At 31.2% G+C, this 21289-nt stretch overlaps 1 protein-coding gene across 3 annotated transcripts in view; it reads right to left on the reverse strand.

Moving 5' to 3' along the window:
* Positions 1 to 21289, reverse strand: part of e (nonribosomal peptide synthetase ebony) — a 64170-nt gene that overhangs the window by 27418 nt on the left and 15463 nt on the right. For 2 of the 3 annotated variants that reach the window (XM_075296504.1, XM_075296487.1), the window contains exon 1: positions 20933 to 21166. The exons of the other annotated variant lie outside the window; for it this stretch is intronic. The gene's annotated coding sequence lies outside the window, so the exon portion shown is untranslated. Of the gene's footprint in view, positions 1 to 20932; positions 21167 to 21289 lie in introns of those variants that run through there. 3 annotated transcript variants of the gene reach the window in all.

The raw sequence follows: 21289 nt of genomic DNA on the forward strand, positions 1-21289 counted from the left end.
CCTGGACGGAGAATCGAACCGCGGACCATGCAATCTGTAAGCCAACACACTATCCACTGAGCTATGTAGCCGTTATTGTCATCAATAGACAACTAGTCATATAAGTTGTATTTATATAGCATAGCTTGCGGCGCCCACGAGACGATTAAACAAAGTTTATTTAACAGAAAAATACATTTAGTTGGGCACCGTGGAACAGTGATTGCTACGTCCGACTTGCATGCCAGAGGTCGTGGGTTCGATCCTTGCTTCGACCAAAGTTGTTTTTTTTTATTCCAGATAGGGTCGGAAGATTCCGAAAAAATGTTCAACATTACATTCTACTATATTAAATTTTTACTATGAACTTTAAAATGTGTCTTATTATAGACCTAAAGTCAGAAAAGAACAGTGTTTGAAATAAACGAAGTGGACTGTGTTTTTGGTTCAAAAATAACTTTTTTATTGAAAAAATAAAAATTTTTTAACAAACGAATTTTTTTGGTGATACAAGTGTATACTTTTCGAAGCAATTCAAAAAACTCTAACAAAAGAAAAACGTTTTGTTTTGCGTGTACCGATACAAAGATGCCTCAAAATTAGAGGAATATATTTATTCCAGTAATCTGTTAATCATCTGCCTCTCACATGAACAAAATCAAATAGTAAATCGTTTAGAATTCCGCATTAATCACCATAATAACTCGTTAACAAGAAACTATTGCAATTTATGTGCATATGAAAAAAAACATTGCCGTGGCTTGAACAAGCTATAATATAATCTGTAAATATAGAGAAAGTTGTTTCCTTTCGCTCGATTTGATAAAACGAATGTTTAGCGCCATCTACCTACAGGCCAAGTATAACATATCATTCGTGGAAAGGGGGACGCTAATGAAATTATTCACATTACATTATTTGCAATATATACACATATAAATAACTAAGCTGGTGGCAAGAAGAAAAATATCTATATATTTTTGAGATTGAGGTAATTAACTACAATTAATTTTGCAATAATCGTTTGCACTCGTTGGTAATGGTTCAGCATACTTTTACAAAAATTAATGGTGATTTTTGGTCATTTGGGAGTGAATTCTCTAATCCAGAATGATTTGTTCTATCATGGTAAAGTGTGAATAGACACATGGCCGTAACCTTTGTAGTCCTCTCACTTTTCCGGCTACAAAATATTGTCATATATGACAATGACTTATCCCATTACCTCATTACTTGTATGGAACATAACTCGCAAGAAAAAAATGTCCGTTCATAATAAAATTAATGAATATAATTTCGAGTAGAAATCAAAAAAGAATTGTTAGTTGCATCTCACTAAACTAAGTAAGTGGTTTAGTGAAACTATAGCCATGATTGCATTAATACCAAAAATTCAAAATTAAGATGAAAAAGTTGTTGCGACAACAAAATTGTTGCTTGTTCATCGGCGTTTCAAATTTATTATCGAGTGCAATGTAATTTTCATTAACATGAAACCCAAATTCCTTGGGTAAGCACGGAAAGCACGAAAATCCTACACGCAAATTAAGAATCTAAGCTATTGAAACGAACATTTAATACACTTGTAAAAAAAACTGCTAAAACCTGCAGTCGGTATTTGCTGTTATATTTTTGTACTTCCGAGTTTGGCGATTAGGTAGCGAACTTTGTAAAATTTTTATGTTTTAAGACCTTACCCAAAGCATTTTTAAGAACCAAAAATAGTTTTATTGTATATTTCGGCACGGTAATATCCCTTCCGGAATGTTATCAGCAAACATGTTGTTTGCTCATATGCTTTAATGTGAAGTAAGGATACCTTTAAGACGCAATTCTCTTTTAAATTTGAGATAAGTGTACTTCTAGGAAACCCATTTAATTGATTCGTTTTTGTCAACTTTTTTTTCTTCGTATGCTATCAAAGTCCTTTAATAACGTGTTAAAGACAACTTAATTTTCCAAATCCAGTAAAAACCTTCTCGTCGAACAAGCTTTTATTTCAATCCAAATTACTCAGTTTTAATTCGAATCATTTAAATATGAGGACAGACAAAATATTTACTTAGTATTATTCAAAACTTCTCTATGTAGAGATAAAAGTTGAAAAAAAAAAATTAAAAACAAAATATTTTTTTTTTTTAATTTTTTTTGTTTTAATGAAATTCGAAATTCTGAAATAGAATCACGTCTGAAGAAGCAATGCAGCGGATGCTTAAAAAGATGACTTCTTCCAAATTCATTACTTTTCTTAATTAATCCACTTTAAGAAATACAAACTTTTTGAAAATGTTGTTGTCTTACATCAGCCATAAATAATACTAACATAAAATACGAAATATTTTGTAATACAAAACGTTTTGACAATGGTTAAGGCAGTCTCTTTCTGTATAGTTTTCGGAAGAACACTATTAATATAGTGGGATTTTTTGTAACACTAAAAAACTGTTTGAAAATGAAAGAAACTTATTTCGATTTCACCATCGTTAAACGGGGTCAATAAATGCATATGTTCAGTCAATATTCCCAAAAGGAAACACTACCATGTTATACGACATTCACATTACACTTCCAAAATCCACTTTAACTAGACTTCAGTTGTCGTATGCCCTATAAATAAGGGCTTTAAACCCCAATTTTAATAGATTTCAAGCCTAATGTGTATAAGGTATAAATTTGAAATTAAAGTAACTATCTTAAAAAAGGTTGGAATTTTCTTATTTCATAATAAAACATCCTTGCAATAATTATGAAATTATGCAATTGCCAACGTGGGTTACATAAGGTAAAATGTCTCGTTGTTTTTAAAGGTTTACTCAGTCTACCAGTCTATCGGAATGTCGGTTTACAGAAATATGACAATCATAAATTAGGACGTGCAAACTTCTTTTTAACAATTGGGAGCCCGTTGGATTCTGGATTACAACCCACGACTATGTATGCTCCATAAGACAACTACTACGACTTGGTACTATAGTTATTCAGATTACACTTCCAAAATCCACTTTAACTAGATTTCAACTGTCATTTGCCATATAAAACCCTCTATTATGCATAAAATATTGTAAAAAAACACTGTGGAACAGGGTATTATAAGTTAGTGCATATGTTTGTAACACCCAGAAGGAGACGAGATAGACACATGGTGTCTTTGGCAATATTGCTCAGGGTGGGTCCCTGAGTCGATATAACCATGTCCGTCTGTCCGTCTGTCCGTCCGCCTGTCTGTGAACACATTTTTGTGATCAAAGTCTAGGTCGCAATTTAAGTCCAATCGCCTTCAAATTTGGCACATGTTCCTAATTTGGGTCAGAATAGAACCCTATTGATTTTGGAAGAAATCGGTTCAGATTTAGATATAGCTCCCATATATATCCTTCGCCCGGTATGCACTAATATGGACCCAGCAGCCAGAGTTTTATACCGATTTGCTTGAAATTTTGTACAAACATAACACTTAGTCGTATAGTCAAGTGTGCAAAATTTGATTGAAATCGGTTCAGATTTAGATATAGCTCCCATATATATCTTTCGCCCGATATGGACTTATATGGCCCCAGAAACCAGATTTTTGGCCGAATTTGGTTGAAATTTTGCACTAGGAGTTCAATTAGTAGTATAGTCAAGTGTGCAAAATTTGATTGATATCGGTTCAGATTTAGATATAGCTCCCATATATATATTTCGCCCGATATGGACTAATATGGTCCTAAAAGCCAGAGTTTTGGCCCAATTTGGTTGAAATTTTGCACAGGGAGTAGATTTAGCATTGTAGCTATGCGTGTCAAATTTGGTTGAAATCGATTCAGATTTAGATATAGCTTCCATATATATCATTCGCCCGATATGCACTTATATGGACCCAGAAGCCAGAGTTTTATCCCGATTAGCTTGAAATTTTGCACAAGGAGTACAATTGGTAGTATAGTCATGTGTGCCAAATTTGATTGAAATCGGTTCAGATTTAGATAGAGCTTCCATATATATTTTTCGCCCGATATGGACTTATATGGCCCCAGAAGCCAGAGTTTTGGCCCAATTTGGTTGAAATTTTGCACTAGGAGTACAATTAGTAACATAGTCATGTGTGCCAACTTTGATTGAAATCGGTTTAGATTTAGATATAGCTCCCATATATATGTTTTTCTGATTTCGACAAAAATGGTCAAAATGCCAACATTTTCCTTGTTAAATCGCCACTGCTTAGTCGAAAAGTTGTAAAAATGACTCTAATTATCCTAAACTTCTAATACATATATATCGAGCGATAAATCATAAATAAACTTTTGCGAAGTTTCCTTAAAATTGCTTCAGATTTAAATGTTTCCCATATTTTTTTACTAAAATTGTGTTCCACCCTAGTACATTAGCCAACTTAAATTTTGAGTCTATAGATTTTGTAAAAGTCTATCAAATTCTGTCCAAATCGAGTGATATTTAAATGTATGCATTTGGGACAAACCTTTATATATTTATAGCCCCCAACACATTTGACGGATGTGATATGGTATCGAAAATTTATATCTACAGGGTATAATATAGTCGGCCACGCCCGACTTTAGACTTTCCTTACTTGTGTTTACTGATTTAGTTTTCACTTTAGCGATTTTAGCGGCTAAACTCGAACTTAATACCCACCCAACAAAAACTCTCATTACCTATTTAGGTAACCCTATTTAAAAATTAATAACCACTTATTAATTGAGATTGCTCCGGATTACATTTACATACGCATTTTCTACGAGGAAAGTACTTCTTTCTCCCCAGGCATACCTTCGGCCATGAAATATTCATGAAGAATATTCCTTAACTTTTTGAGTTTTTTAAGTAAATGCTCAATTATTTGAATAATTATATCTAATGATACCATCATTTATTCTATTTTATTAAGTCATTAACAGCATTACATGTTGAGAATAACAATTCAAAAATTACCAAGAAGTATTTATTATTGTTAGTCATTAATTACAAGTTAGTCATTAAAAATCATCGCAATGTAATGCTTTACTCCTGGTAATGGAAATTGTAATGAGATGTGGTTACCTAGTTTTCGCTGGGCACCTTTATAGTCAAATTTTTTCCCTGAGTGTTGAAACATAAGCCAAAACATAATTGGCTCTAAAAAATCAATGTTGCATGTTGGTGAGTGGGTATTTCGTGCTCTATTCATGCTTTCTGGTACATATTTTGATATATTTACAAAAAAAAAAAACAAGATATTGCATTGGCACCAATACAGTGGCAGGTTCACTGGCCGTCGGCAAAGAGAAACTCAAAAATTGCATACTTGGTCAATCATCTACAATCAAATTTCGAGTTTGTACAGCAACACATTTTAAGAATGCTTCCGAATTCTGTAAAAGGCTTTGCAAGAGTACATGAACAAGTGGCTGCGTATTTTGGAGTAGCTTTTGTAAATATGTGGTAGAAATCCAAAAGTTGATAACAAAAACTATTTTTAAAACACATGCAACACTACAAATCCCTGCTCAGAGAATAAGATATTCTAACATAAGAATATTTTAGCCAAACCATTCGCCAAAATGTCGGAACTTTATGCATTTGCCATTTTATTTTCATTCAACTATTTTTAAATTATTCCTATAAATTTTACACAACATTTAGCTAATTTAGATTTATACCATTTTGTATTTTACTTGATGAAATGAAAACTTGCCTGTTCTTTAAGAACCAGAAAAGTTTCATCGGTCATTAGCTTTGACTCACAAAAGTTAGTGCTATATTCTAAACGATTAAAGTTTATTTCAAATGCACTTGTCTTTCGAAATTGTATGACAGACAAAAAAACATAAAATAAATAAACTCGATTTCTTGTGAGCATTTCGTAATATTATAAAGTAATTTAAAACTGATTTTTATTGGTATGTTCACTAAAAAAGCAGTTCTTATAGTGCTTTATCATATTCAAATTGCCTATCTACTTTATTAGATCTTTAGATAAAAAATGTAATTTTCTTGCCACTTTTAATTAATGTATATGTTTTCTGTAATAAGTTTATCGATAATCAACACTTAAAAAATACAAAATATTCGAAAATTATGAATAGAAAATGGATAATAATTTTCTCAATAACAATAGAATTTACGTGAGCCCTGTAAAAAAAAAAGTGGATTGAAGTTTTTTGTGTACACTCAAAAAAAAGTTTACTTGGATCCAAAGATTTTGACCTTCCCTTAAGGATTTTGTTATTGATTCCGGGCAAAAGATGCGGCTTCTTTAAAATAAAGACATCTTTGACGGACCTCCCTGGCTTTAAATCTAGGATAAATAAAATTAAAATTAGATACAGATCTCATTAATCGAATTTTTATCCTCTTTTTGCGATATATTAATAAAGGTATTTATGTACAAACAAATTCCAATTTAAAATCCAAATTATGACAGGTACTTCAAAGTAAGAACAGTTTTCTTAATGTTCAAGTAACTTTAAACCAAAGATGCTAGTCCTTAAAATAAGTCTTAGCCTATATTTGAAGCGATTTTATCTTAAATTTAAAAATGCAGTGTGTCAGTTGAGTTAAAGACGATTTCTTTAAATTAAAAATGTTTTTCTTTATTTTAAGGAAAATTTGCCTTACTTCAAAGATCTACAACTTCAGCAGAGAGACGGAAAATTTCAAGATTTGTGTCCTAAATTTAATGAAAAAAATGTTTGAAGCAAGGATTATAAACATTCATTTAATTAAAATGTCATTATTGTAAAGAATTTTGTCCTTAACTTTGGGTAAATTTCGATTCCTAAAATTCAAGTTGCATAATCTTCCATATTAGGTCAATATATTTTTCAGTGTAGTCATAACGCATTAGCCATGCCAAGCAATTTCAATATTGGGCCAGGTGTGCGTTCACCATTATCCTTGAGTAATTAAGTCCAACAGAAAAATTTGTCTACCATGTCAATGCTGAAACGCGGCAGGTGATCTTGATATTGGTCTAGTATGTGAGTATTGGGTTTTGGCTTCAACTAAATCTTCTATAAAGAATTATTACTACATAATCTAAACATGTGTATGACAATTTATTGCGTAGTGTTTACTGTTGCTTTTTATTTCGATTCTTAGATCGTGTATCAAAGCTATATATGCATGTCTGAACCGATGTGCATCACCCATAGTTAATTTAAAGGGCATTTTATAAGAAATCCTTATGGGATATCAGAATGCTGTAGTTATGGTCACATTTCTGATGAAATATATGGTTCATATTTTTAGGATATCACATGGATATATCTTGCTCAAGAGCAAACTTTGTTTTTTACGGAGAACATGGAACATTTTTGTCAATAAACTATTGTTTTTATTACAATTGTTTGTAATAAATCATTTTTCTGATGTGTGTAAATGTTAACTAAATGACTTCTTGAGAATTGAAATCAAATGTTGTTCGATTTCTCAGTAACTGATTAATTTCTCCCAGAATACACACTGCGGAATTTATTTACACCCAGAGAAGGAATATGATGCCCCCAAACATGTTTTAAGAGCAACATGTTATTTTATGACGGTAAACATATTTGTCGCAACGCAGCATGTTCACTGTCGAAAAATAATATTTTTCTTAAAACATGTGTTTCCTTCTCTGCGTGTAAAATGTGTTTTTTTTTTAAACAAATGAAAATTTGCGCTATGTTTTTTTATGTTGTATATTGTTTAGTTTTGTAGAAAGAATATTTTAGTGCATTTTTTATGTAAAGTCTATTAGGTGAATGTCGGCTTTTGAATTCCAATTTTAATAGTTCGATATTTTTTAAATTAATACTTAATAATCTCAACAAGGTAGATGAGTATACATTCGACGTTCTCTCTGGCCTTTTGCTAGGTAAATCTCGAACAATAAAACGATCCACGTAAAATTTGCTACATAATACTTTTTGTTCGAGTTACCTTTTGAACTGTATTTATTAACAATCCCGGTTTTCTCACATTATAGTGTGCATAATAAAACTTAAACATTATCTTGTATTTACACCAAAAAAAAAGTGAACCCACCATGGAAGAAAATGTAGGTTTATTTTAGAAAATTTTAACCAAAATAGTTTTCTAATTGCAACATGTTACAAATAAGTTTATAATTTTTGTCAAATTGTATGGTATGTAAGAAAATTTCATATGTTGAAGGAAAAAATTGGATTTAAAAATTGTTAAAATGTCTTTAAAGCTGTAAGAAGTTCAAGACAGGTACAATTTTAGTAAAATTTACTCATTTGAGATACGTATGAACTGAATTTAAGCAAACTTCTACCATTTTAGGAAAATATGAACTAATTTATTTTTTAATAAAATTCTGCACTATATTTGTATACAACTTTTTTTCTTATTTTTAGTTCACATCATTAAAGTTAACAAAAAATTATTCAAATAAGGAATATTTGCTCATATTGTGCAAAATCTAACTAAAATCAACTAATCGTCATGAACTAAAATAAAGTTCAGTTGGCATTATAGCCCCTTTTTTCTGGGTGTATAACACGCCTTGGTAGTTATGAAGTAGTTTTTGTTGTTTTGGTGAATAAATTGAGAGATAGAAAGAAATCGGACGTTTTATTTAACATCCCAGCAAAAACTAGGTAACCACATCTCATTACAATTGACATTACCAGGAGTAAAGCTGTCATTACACGTTGCATTACATTGCGGCGAGTTATAATGACTAACTTGTAATGACAAAAATAAATACTTCTCGGCAATTTTCGAATTGTTATTCTCAAATTTTTAGGCAGTTGTAGTTAATATAATTATTCACATAATCGAGCACTTACATAAAAAATCAAAAAGAATATGTAATGTAACGGTAATTCTGAAGATTTTTCCGTTAAGAATTTTTTATCACAAATATTTCATAATAATTGTGTATAATTACATTATCATATTATGTTTTAAATAAATGCTTTCTTATACCTCATTGACATTACACTTCCAAAATGCGCTTAAACTAAATTTCAAATGCCATTTGCCTTATAAAAAGAGACTTAAAATCCACTTTTAGTAGATTTCGAACCTTATGTGAATTGGCTATTGGATATATTATAACGTAATTCACGAATCCAACTCCCTTAAACAACCTACATATATTTCTATTTTAAGTGTGAAATTAATTTGAGTGTAGTCTTATTTAGATTATTTATTAGATTTTTTGTTTATTTATACAATATTCTATTTCTATTCAAGTAGTTCTCCTATTACAGCACCACTCGCCATATTTTGATCCATTGTAATCGGCCATAGAAATCAATATTTTCGAGATTTGGTTGCCTGAGACAATATGTGTCTATTTTGCAAGCTTTGGTGTATCTACGAATAAGTCATTACATATTAGGTGATTATATGCTTTAAATGCACTACTTATTTTATGGCCGAAAGTATTCCTGGGGAGAAGTACTTTCCTCCTAGGACATGCGTATGTAAATGTAATCCGAAGCGATGCCAATTAATAAGTGGTTATTAATTTTTAAATTGGCTTACCTACAAGATTACCGGGTAATGAGAGTTTTTGCTGGGATAATTATTAGACATGCATTATTTAAGCATAATTAGTAAACATATGTTACATGATTGAAATGTCTACTAATTATATTTAAATTAATTTGAATATTTGAAATTTGTGTTAGTTTAAACAAACACATTAGTCGAATGTCGGTTTGAAGATTCGAAATTCTATGTTCCAACGGAATTTAATAATTTATATAATTTTTAATAATTTCAATGGTACCATGTCTTTCCAGGTTTTTTCAACGATAACATATATCTTCGATCGATCCATTTAAAAACTGATAAAGAATTGGTTAATTATTGCGGGGTTGTTTCATCATAATAAACAATGTTTGAGGAAATGTTTATATTGAACCTATGTATGTATATCAATATCTGTTAAACGTTACATATCTGTTATCATTGTTGTTTGCTGAGTAAATGAGTGGAAGAGAGTGAGAGAGATGGTACTGTACATAACAGGTTGGCGTATAAGACCCGGTCTAACAAGGAAAAACACAATTTTTTGTCAAAATTTGTTTTTATTATTCAACATAGTTCCCTTCAAAAGCGATACAACGATTATAACGACCTTCCAACTTTTTGATACCATTTTGGTATTACTCCTTCGGTTTTGCCTCAAAATAGGCCTTGGCGATCACCTCTTTATTGCAGCAAAATTTTTTCCCTGCGAGCATCCTTTTGAGGTCTGAGAACAAGAAAAAGTCGCTGGGGGCCAGATCTGGAGAATACGGTGGGTGGGGAAGCAATTCGAAGCCCAATTCATGGAACAACACTTTTTTCTTCTTCTTTAACGCCATATAATAGTCACTGTTGATGGTTTTTCCCTTCTCAAGATAATCGATAAAAATTATTCCATACGCATTACTTTGCCAGCGGACTGTCGATTGGACTCAGGAGTGTAGTGATGGAGCCATGTTTCATCCATTGTCACATCTCGACGGAAAAACTCGGGTGTATTACGAGTTAACAGCTGCGAACACCGCTCAGAATCATCAACACGTTGTTGTTTTTGGTCAAATGTGAGCTCGCGCGGCACCCATTTTGCACAGAGCTTCCGCATATCCAAATATTGATGAATGATATGACCAACACGTTCCTTTGATATATTTAAGGCATCTGCTATCTCGATCTACTTCAGTTTACGGTCATTCAAAATCATTTTGTGGATTTTTTTATGTTTTCGTCGGTAACCATGTCTTTCGGACGTCCACTGCATTCAACGTCTTCCGTGCTCATTTCACCACGCTTGAATTTTGCATACCAATCAATTATTGTTGATTTCCCTGGGGCAGAGTCCGGAAACTCATTATCATGCCAAGTTTTTGCTTCCACCGTTTTTTCCCTTCAGAAAACAATATTTTATCAAAACACGAAATTCCTTTTTTTCCATTTTTTTCACAATAACAAAAGTTGCTTCACAAAAGACGCTCTATCTCACAAACTAATTGACTTACAGACGTCAAATTTTGACACGAATCATTTGAAGGTTGGTACTATATAAAAATAATATGCATTTAACACTAGCGACGCCATCTATGTGTCAGACCGGGGACTTATCAGCCAACCTGTTATTCTGTTGTATTATTTCATCTTTGGATATTTGATTTTGTATTTCGAAAGTAATTAAATTACGTGAAGCTAATAAAATTTAATTATATTGAGTAATAAAACGAATATTCGCCCAAACAAACAGTGTAATTGAAGTTTATAACATTTTCAATTGATGACTTTATATTAGAGAAAGTTTACATATACTGTTAACGTATATGGTTTGATTATTGCCCAATATATCCAAAATATTGTAAATCCTGAGATATATGTATGTAAAATCTGAATGAATCTAAATGTTCTAAAAATAAGAGAAAACACGCAAATCGAATTTGTACCATTCATTGTCATGTCCGTCCTTATAATATTCTGCCGGCCCATTGAGTATTCACCCAGTACGTATAAGCACCATAAACTACCGGTTATGAATGGAATGGCATGAATTGTACCCCCTTGTACGGTACTCACAATTCATGCTCTCAGACAGACACATGACCAAAAGATTGACTCAATTAAACAAATCAAAACAAATTGCATTTCAGCACTTAATAAACTAAATGTGATCGCTCGCTTGTCCGTTGGCATTTTCCGTCGTCGCGTCATCCTCTCATGGGACTTCGCACAGAAATTGACTAAACGATTGTAGAGAAAAACAATGAAATTATTCCAAACTTATATTCTATAAATATCCAATGAAATCTAAGTTTGAAATGGAAGACATATAGTGGCTCAATTAAGAAGAGAATTTACCATCTGATATGATGGGTTTAATTCACAAGTGAACACATTGAACATACAATTATTTTTATTTTTAACATCATTTTGGTAGTATTCAAACCCGGTCACTTTTACATTTTTATGACTTCCGTATTTGTTCTTTTAATAAATAATACAACAAAGTGATAAAAATAAGAGCAACTCATTTCTAATTAACCATCCTTACACTTTTCATGTTGGCCTGATATCGATTAACGTCGAAATGCATGATTTTATTTTTAATTAATTATTATTAGAGCACTATGGACAAAGAAGATTGAGGAACTTGATGAAATGAGTCGTTGAAAAGAAAATGCCAGATGCAAATCTCTATTCCGTCCGGGCCTTCCTTACAAGTGAAATAAACTAGAAATGTATGTGCTACGTGGTAGTGGTCATGAAAATCCAATGAATACGACATTGTCTGACACAAATGCTAGTGGTGAATAGTATTTCACCTCAACTACTGTCATGCTCAGTGTGTTTGTGATGGCAAGCAAAGAGGTTATTTAGTTCAAATTCGAGGAAAAAGTATTATGTAAATGTGTATGTTCTGTTCTGTTTTTTTTATTCATATTTGCAACCGAAATTAAAAATAATAAAATGAAATTTTCAAAGGAAATTGGGGTTTGCTTAAATGGCGCCATGGTGATCATTCTCATGAAATCATTCTCAATATCAACATTGCAGCATAGTGTAATGCTTTATCTTGGAAAACATTAGTAATTTCCAAACACTTTTTTTATCTACAAAACTATCAACTCTCAACACTGTGCATCATTACCATTGCCACTACATAGATTTTCTAAATCATCGTTGCAGTTTTACCAATTTAGTTTCTCCGTCTTCCACCCTTCTGATGGAAAATCTATGGCAATCGTTTATAACTCAAGCTGTTAAAATATTGCTTAGTTTCTATTGGAAATAAAAATAAAAACAATAGCAATTTTAATAATCCGAAACAATTGTACTGTCAAAATGGGGGACAAACGGATATGCTTGTTCCCAATAATTACAACTGCATCAAATGAAATTTGCCAAGCTTCAAATTAGAATTACAACACATTTGGGTTCTTGAAGAGCAACAGCAAGAATAATTCATAATCATTGACCTTCAATGGGCAAAGCACCAGCGACAAGCCAGCACATTAGTGACTAGGCAAGGCCTGCTACTGCGATTTTCTTGTATGCAAGTTTGCTTTTGAAAAGGCCGAATATTTATTGGTTTTCAATATTCGGCAGCTAAACATTGCTTTACAATATTGAAACATATTTTAAGTTGTTTAAATTATTTTTCACTGAAAAAATATTTACGGCATGTCTGTATTTCACAATGGTCTGTGTTAATACTGGATGTATCATATGAACCAGGCCCTGTGGGAGGATTAATTTAATGCCTGATTGCGTAAATTTAATCGAAATAATCAAAAAACTGTCATGATGATGGTCTTTACTCTAAAAAATATACTCAAGGAAAAAATATACTCAAATGAAGCATAAAGATAAACTAAATTCGTATCTTCCACAAAATAGTTCAGAATTTCTTTAAATTTGTAAATTCTACCAAAAACCAAAAACTCCAAGTTTTTCCTTCAAACTACAAAATTTTCTTTAACAAGTGAAAAAACCTAGTTATGTCTAATAAATTTTCTTGAATATATTTCGAAAAATATTTACTTATTTTTATGACATCGGCGTGATGCCAACGTTTGTAATTAAAACTTTCTACAAATATTCAAAATTTTCTGAAATTACGGAAAGTTTTCTTCCTGGTGGGTTCACTCTTTTTTCAGTGTAGTTTGTTTGCACATTTTCTCAGCCTCATCTTCATTATTGTTCATCTGAATTATTCAGAACATCGTTCCACTGAATTTGAATTTGGTTAAAGTAAAGCGCCACATTAGCAATTTATTCTGAATAAATTATACAAAAAAATAAGCGAAACGATTCGGGCACATCTGATAGAAAGATGTAATATATTGGCTTCGGTCACTTGTTATAAGCGCATCTAATCCAGCCGAACAATATATTGGGCCAGCTCTGTTTACCTTACAACGTTAGGTTGCACTAAAGATTTCTCCTTATCATCCAAAGTGACTGGAAGGTGAATATATATAAAAAAAATCGAATTTGATTTTTCTTACGTTGCGGTACATTGAATCAATTATAATTTGCTAGTTATTGGCTGGTTACCATAACAATGGAGATACAAAATGTAACAAAATTAAACAAAGTAACAATGGACAAATCAAAAATGAAGGAAAAAACGCAAACATCTAATTCTCAATCATTGGTTTGAATAATAATTCAAATTGTGACCATTGTTTGCACTGACCGTTTGCATTTATCCGTAACCGTGTTTTTTTCTTTCTTATGAATTTCAAATGCAACTTATTGTAATTCACAGATACAATGTATAAAAACTAAAGTGATGTGTGTTAAAATAAATATTTCTTTTTTTTTTTACTTTTTAAGAAACATCTTTTGGTTCATAGTCCTTCATGATTTATTTTGTTCAAGCAAGGCCTTTAACTGATTACCTTTTTTTTAATACAAATTAATCAATCCAAATTCTTTATGTTAGCCTATGAATGTTTGTAGGATAAACTGTAGTGATTTAGTTTTCTATATAAATTCTTCATATATTATCGGCCATTAATATTACTTTCTGAGGGACAAGGGAATGTTTTTCAAATAAATAAGTGTAACCTGATTCTATTTCCATATTGCTATTTTTCTAGATAAGAAAAAACGTTTATTATGAACTAAATCTTCATAAAATTGGTCACAAAATGTATTATCTTACACTAAATGCCACAAATTGTTAAAAACCAATGATTCTACTAATAAATTTCTTTGAGTGTAAGTATATTTGTCATGTCATTCACCCTAATGTATTATGAAATAGCATTAAAGTATATTTTCATTGTAGACTATACTTATACCAATTGCAGTAATTAGATATAATATATGTTTATTTTCGTAAATATGTACATTAAGGTGGGGCAATGTAAGGAGAATATTATGAAAATATCATAAAAAAAGAAAATAGCTTTACAAAGATTTTTATTTTACGAATAGTTAATGAATATACATTAAAATTTCGCTATGGTGAATTTCATAATTTGAAGAGCACCCATTTTACTTTGTATTTTTAACTCCTTTTAATGAATTTCTATACATTAGAGTTTTATATGGAACGAAACAATTTACAATAAGGTGCTTCTCTATTGGTGGAAATCATTTTTTCTTGAAACAAAAATTTCTTATTATAAACGTTGAAGAACTACTTCCATCCTATGACAAGCCCATGTCAAATTCATTCAACGTTTTTATCGCTTGTCTTTTGGAATTGCTACATTAAAAAAGCTGCGAAAAATATAGTTTCAGAATAATGCATATCTTATATATTGAAGTAATTTCCATCTCCCATTCTTTATAGTTCGACTGTGAAAAATGTTTTGCTTGAAAGAAAAATTATCATATCATTTTTGTTTCATTACATTCGAAATAGGTGCTATTGAACTTAATCTAAGAAGAGGACAAATTTATTATTTTTTTATTGAAAAAATATTTTGTTGTAAAGAGATTTTCCCCAACGAATTTACTTCATTCCAAGCATGCCTCAAATGGATGAATCAATGCTATGAACTAAAAGAAAATTTTCGTTAATTTAATTAATCTCAAAATTTTGAATACAATTTAGTTAAATTTTCGCACGAGATAGTTCAGATCACTTTTGACATCGCGTCCTATATCGCGACCTTAGAATGACAAGGTTCTATGTGTATACTAAATCCCTATTCACTTAGAACCTTGTCATTCTAAGGTCGCGATATACTGACCAGAAACTTGAAATCTGCTCTTTCAGGGTTGTGTTAAATATGGGAATTCTCATTTTTTCTGCATCCCACTCTATTATGTATGCATAGAAACGTATTTCCATGGGAGAATTTGTGAAGTGCAAAGAACAATCTGCTCAACTAAACTTCATAAACTGAAAATTTACAATGTAAGCATAAACTATTATTTATTCTTGAATTCGTGCTAATGAACTCTTGTGCAATAGTCACAAATCTACCCCTGACACCCATGCCGAGGAAAATTCTATTGCGCAAGCCTAACGTTCACTAAACCAAACCGAGAGTAGCAATGTGGAATATTTTCATAGATTTGGTTGGTTGAATTGTTATTGATTTTTATTTGCAACAATGTTAGAGAGGCACCATAATATTTCTTTAATTTAATATAACTGGTATTTGGGTTGCCTTTTCCTAAATGGTCATCAAATTTACAAACGGCATATTTGAATAATAAACTTCATAAGGTGTTATATGTATGTTTTGAAGTTTTTCAATTTCGTTGTCAAGTCATTATTGCTTCACTGCCATTTTCTCATTTTGATAAACGCCGAACAATTTTACACTACATTGTTTGTATTCTACTATAATTGAGAATCAATCTGAAAGGTGAATGCATGCATCTGTTTATACAGAGAAATAAGATTGTTCGGAATAGATCTAATATCTTAATCATGGAATTAATTGGTATTAGAGATAGTATCTATAAAATGTAAATTGTTAATTGTACATTGGGATGTGGTAACAAAGTAATGGAAAAGTTAAATTAAAAAAATGTTACGAGGGCAGTTCGGAAACTTCTTAGCCTAGCTCGCGGTATAAACAGAAAAAAGTTAAGTGTTTTGTAAACTTGGGTTGCTGAATTTAAACGTGGTCGTACAAGCATTGAAGATGAACCAAAAACCGCAACAACAACAGAAATTGTAGCCAAAGTGCATGATATGGTATTAAATGATCGACGAATAAAAGTGCGTGAAATTGCTAATATCATGGGCATCTCAAATGATCGAGTCCATTTAATTTTGCATGAAGAACTACAGATGAAAAAGCTTTCTGCAAGATGGGTGCCGCATTTGTTAACAGTCGATCAAAAACGCATAAGAATGAACATTCTCAAGCTTGTTTGGATCGTTTTATGCGAAATAAAATGGATTTTAAGCGTCGTTTCATAACTGTTGATGAGACATGGATCCACTACCATACTCCAGAGACAAAAGAACAATCCAAACAATGTTAGGTTAGGTTAGGTTAGGTGGCAGCCCAATGTATCAGGCTCACTAAGACTATTCAGTCCATAGTGATACCACATTGGTGAACTTCTCTCTTATCACTGACTGCTGCCCGATTCCATGTTAAGCTCAATGACAAGGGACCTCCTTTTTATAGCCGAGTTCGAACGGCGTTCCACATTGCAGTGAAACCACTTAGAGAAGCTTTTAAACCCTCAGAAATGTCACCAGCATTACTGAGGTGGGATAATCCACCGCTGAAAAACTTTTTTGGTGTTCGGTCAAAGCAGGAATCGAACCCACGACCTTGTGTATGCAAGGCGGGCATGCTAATCATTGCTCCACGGTGGCTCCAAACAATGGACTGAAGCTGGAGGTGGAGGAAGTGACCCAAAGAAGGCAAAAACAATTCAATCGGCTGGTAAGGTTATGGCAACGGTTTTTTGACTTCAAAGGTATTTTATTGATTGACTATCTGCGAAAGGGTAAAACAATAAATTCAGAGTACTATTGCAACCTTTTGGTTTCAATTAAATGTACAAATTCGAGAAAAACGTCCTGGCTTACAACACAAAAAAATAATTTTTCATCAAGACAACGCACCAGCGCACAAGAGTGTTTTAACAATGGCTAAAATCAACGAATTAAAGTACGAGTTGCTTGACCACCCACCTTATTCTCCTGATTTAGCTCCCAGTGACTTTTACTTGTGGGAAAAAGCGTTGTTACAACCGCAAAATGATAACATCATTCTACGGTGTATCGATTGTATGTAACAACATTTTCAAAGCGTCATGAAAACAATATTTTATGCGCTTTTGACAAATGATAACATCGATATACGGTGTATCGATGGTTTTTGCAACCAGTAAAAGCACTGAACAAAAAAAATGTTTTCATTATTAATGATTGGTATATAAATAGTTCAAATTGTAGTTTTTAATTTGACTACTTTATACATCTTCCATTCAAAAAACCACATTTAAAAAAGTGAACCCTCTAGGACACTAAAGTCACTTTAACTCTATTCAAGTTCAGGAAATTATTGTGTTTTGAGAAAGTTTCCTTTACATTAATAATTTTTTGCGTAGGTTGGTTAAATGAACTAAAAAAGGAAAAAATTATACATAAATATCCGTATTTCTAATAAAATAGTTCAGAATTTCTTAAAATTTTTACATTTTACCCCAAATGCGCCAAGAGAACATTCTTGCAATTTTGAACTCCAATTTTTTCCTTCAAACAACGAAATTATCTTTAACTTGTGAAAAAAAGTGATTATGTCCATAAAATTTTAATATTTACTTATATTTGTGATATCGGCGTGATGTCAGCATTTAGTTTAGTTAAAACTTTCTACAATTGCCTACATTTGTAAAATTAACCAAAATTGTTCTTCCTGGTGGTTTCACTGTATTTTTAATGTACACATTCAATTTATATGAAAAAGGAATATTATCCTATTCTAAATCAATTCATATCAACAGTAATACCTCCATTATCCATTAAAAAACCTTAAACATTGATGGAAAATGGATTTTCAACGATAATTATGTCAATTAATTTGTTTAGCAAGTGTTGTTTCAACGTTAGCTTCCAACGCTGTTAACATACAACGCTCAATATTTATAACCATCAGAAATTTCTGACTGGGTTGTTTTCACAGTCTATGATGTATCCAAATATTTGTCAGAACATATGTATTTACTTATTTTGTCGGAACATATTTAATTTAATTTAATTTAAATCAGCATGACATCTGCGTTTGTAATACAGTTTAGTTAAAATATTGTAAAATAACCAAAATTTACCTTCCTGGTGGATTTATTGTTTTTTTTTTTTGTATATACGCAATTGTTCCAAAATTTCATACACATATCATAAGCAATAATTAATTATTTTGATATTTTTCATTAAATAAACAAAAATAATAAAACTAATATTCTTAGAATTGAAAGTTTTAATTAATACTATTAAGAGGATCTGTGCTAATCCATTGCGAAAATATCTGGCTTCTTAGCATATTTTAAAAGGTTTTTTTTGTCATCTTTAGCTAGGGTTATTTTAAGTTTTCAGTGTACCCAGAAGTAATCTGCTTTATGGAAAAAATGAGCTACATGCAAAAAAAAATAATTCTTTCCTCCCAAACGAAATTTTAGACAAACAAAGTTCGTTTCTCATTTGCTTTTCGTTGAAAGGAAGTGCATTTGGAAGAAAAGTATATACTTTTTGTGATAAACGTGTATTCTTTTCCAGGATGTAAAATCAATTTCATAAAGACTACCTCCAAAAAAATTTTTTCTAGCTAATTGCATTTTCCCTCACATCTTTCTCACTTTCACGAAGTTTTTTTTATCTATTAGCACCTTCTTCTGTAATACAAACAATGTAGAAGAAATTATACGATTTTATAAATTTAAAAATTTTTTTACCTTTCGCCTGGACGGAGAATCGAACCGCGGACCATGCAATTTGTAAGCCAACACACTATCCACTGAGCTATGTAGCCGTGATTGTCATCAATAGAAAATTATCCATATAAGTTATATTTATATAGCAAACAAAGTTTATTTAACAGAAAAATACATTTAGTTGGGCACCGTGGAGCAGTGGTTGCTACGTCCGACTTGCATGCCAAAGGTCGTGGGTTCGATCTCTGCTTCGACCAAAGTTTTGTTTTTTTTTTGTTTTTTTTTTTACATATATTCCAGATATGGTCGGAAGATTCCGAAGAAATGTTCAACATTACATTCTACTATATTAAATTTTTACTATAAGATATGTCTTATTAAAGACCTAAAGTCAGAAAAGAACAGTGTTTGATATAAACGAAATGGACTGTGTTGTTGGTTCAAAAATAACTTTTTTATTGAAAAAATAAAAATTTTGTAACAGCCGAATTTTTTTGGCGATAAAAGCAATTCAAAAAACTCTAACAAAAGAAAAACGTTTTCGGTACACGTTTTCCAAACGTTTTTTTTTTCTTTGCGTGTAACTCTACGAAAATAGAACAAACTTGTTCTCCGCATTTTAAGATTTATTTTTAACTACACTGAGGAATGTAATTGACAAACGAAGTTTTCTTTCGATGCTTAAAAGCAAAAAAAAATCACAAAGTTGGAATTATTTGATGTTAAAGAAAATATTTAGGAAAAGGTAATTTCTATTGTCTAAAATTTCTCATAAAAGAGAAAATGAACTAAAAGTAAAGGAAACATAATTTGCGTCCATGACATTATTAACCATGCAGTAGATCATTTTTTGAAATTTTATTCTGCACGCAAAGAAAAAATACGTTCTTCTTTAGCGAATGTTTAGACAAACAAAATGTTCCTTTCTTCGAAAGCATTGTCTTTGAGTGTAATTGAACTGCATTTATGACAAACGATTCACCGATTGTCTCTAAACATTTTTATTTGTTTTAAATAAAGTTTTTTTTTTTAAATAAATCTTTGATTTCTAAAATTTCTGAAAAGAAAAAAATCTTCTTTCAGTATGTTTCACTTTGAACATGGAATTTTTTAGTTCATAAAATTTTTTGAGATAGGGATGAGTGATAAAGAAAATTGCAATGGGCTGTAAAATTTTTCAGAAAATGTTAAAAAAAAAAAACTAAAATCAAAAATAGTTTTTTGCATTAATGGCTTGGAAGTGAAATGTTATTTACTTTTAAAATTTCTAGTCTGTAGGGATTGCAATCCACAGATTTGTTCTAAAGGATAAGTTACTGTTTTTCAGGAACTCGCACAAATTTCATGTGCAAAAACTATATCGGGAAAATGTATTGGTTTTCTGTGTATGTGTGCGTGTAGAAAATTATGAGTGGAAATTAACAGAGAATGAACAATGATTACTTGAACATTTCTCATTGAGTTTAGCGTTTTCTATTTTTTCCCATCACTTTCATTATTGTTTACATCCTTGCATAAGGTGTAATTTTGTTTTAAAATATTCCATACTTTTCTTTATTCAGTTCAATTGGATTTGAAATATTTCAAATATTTTCATTTGCATTTTAAACTTTCACTTAAATGTATTATTTATACATACTTTTGTTTGAATCACGGTCACGGAAAATATTACTTCAGTATTTTTTGTAAACTTTTTTTGTAAACAAGTTCTTGTTTTATTCAGTTTTTGAATTAATATATTTTGCAACAGTAAAGTTCTTTTATGTCTTTTTTAATTTAATTAGTTTGGCTCCTTTTATATTTTGTCAAATTTTAAATTTCCGTTTCCTGTTCTTTGCACGACAAACGTTACAAACAAAAGAGCGTTTCAAAGACTAATCAGAACCTCCATTGAAGAGTTACTTTTATATACGCGAATTGCCATGGCATGCTATGCTGAAAAAAGCGCACAGCAGAAACTGCAGCACGTGTTCGTTCGTATGTTCGTAAGATTGTT

The sequence above is a fragment of the Haematobia irritans genome, chromosome 1 (assembly GCF_050003625.1).
Source record: "Haematobia irritans isolate KBUSLIRL chromosome 1, ASM5000362v1, whole genome shotgun sequence".
In the NCBI taxonomy this organism is placed as follows: Eukaryota; Metazoa; Arthropoda; class Insecta; order Diptera; family Muscidae; genus Haematobia; species Haematobia irritans.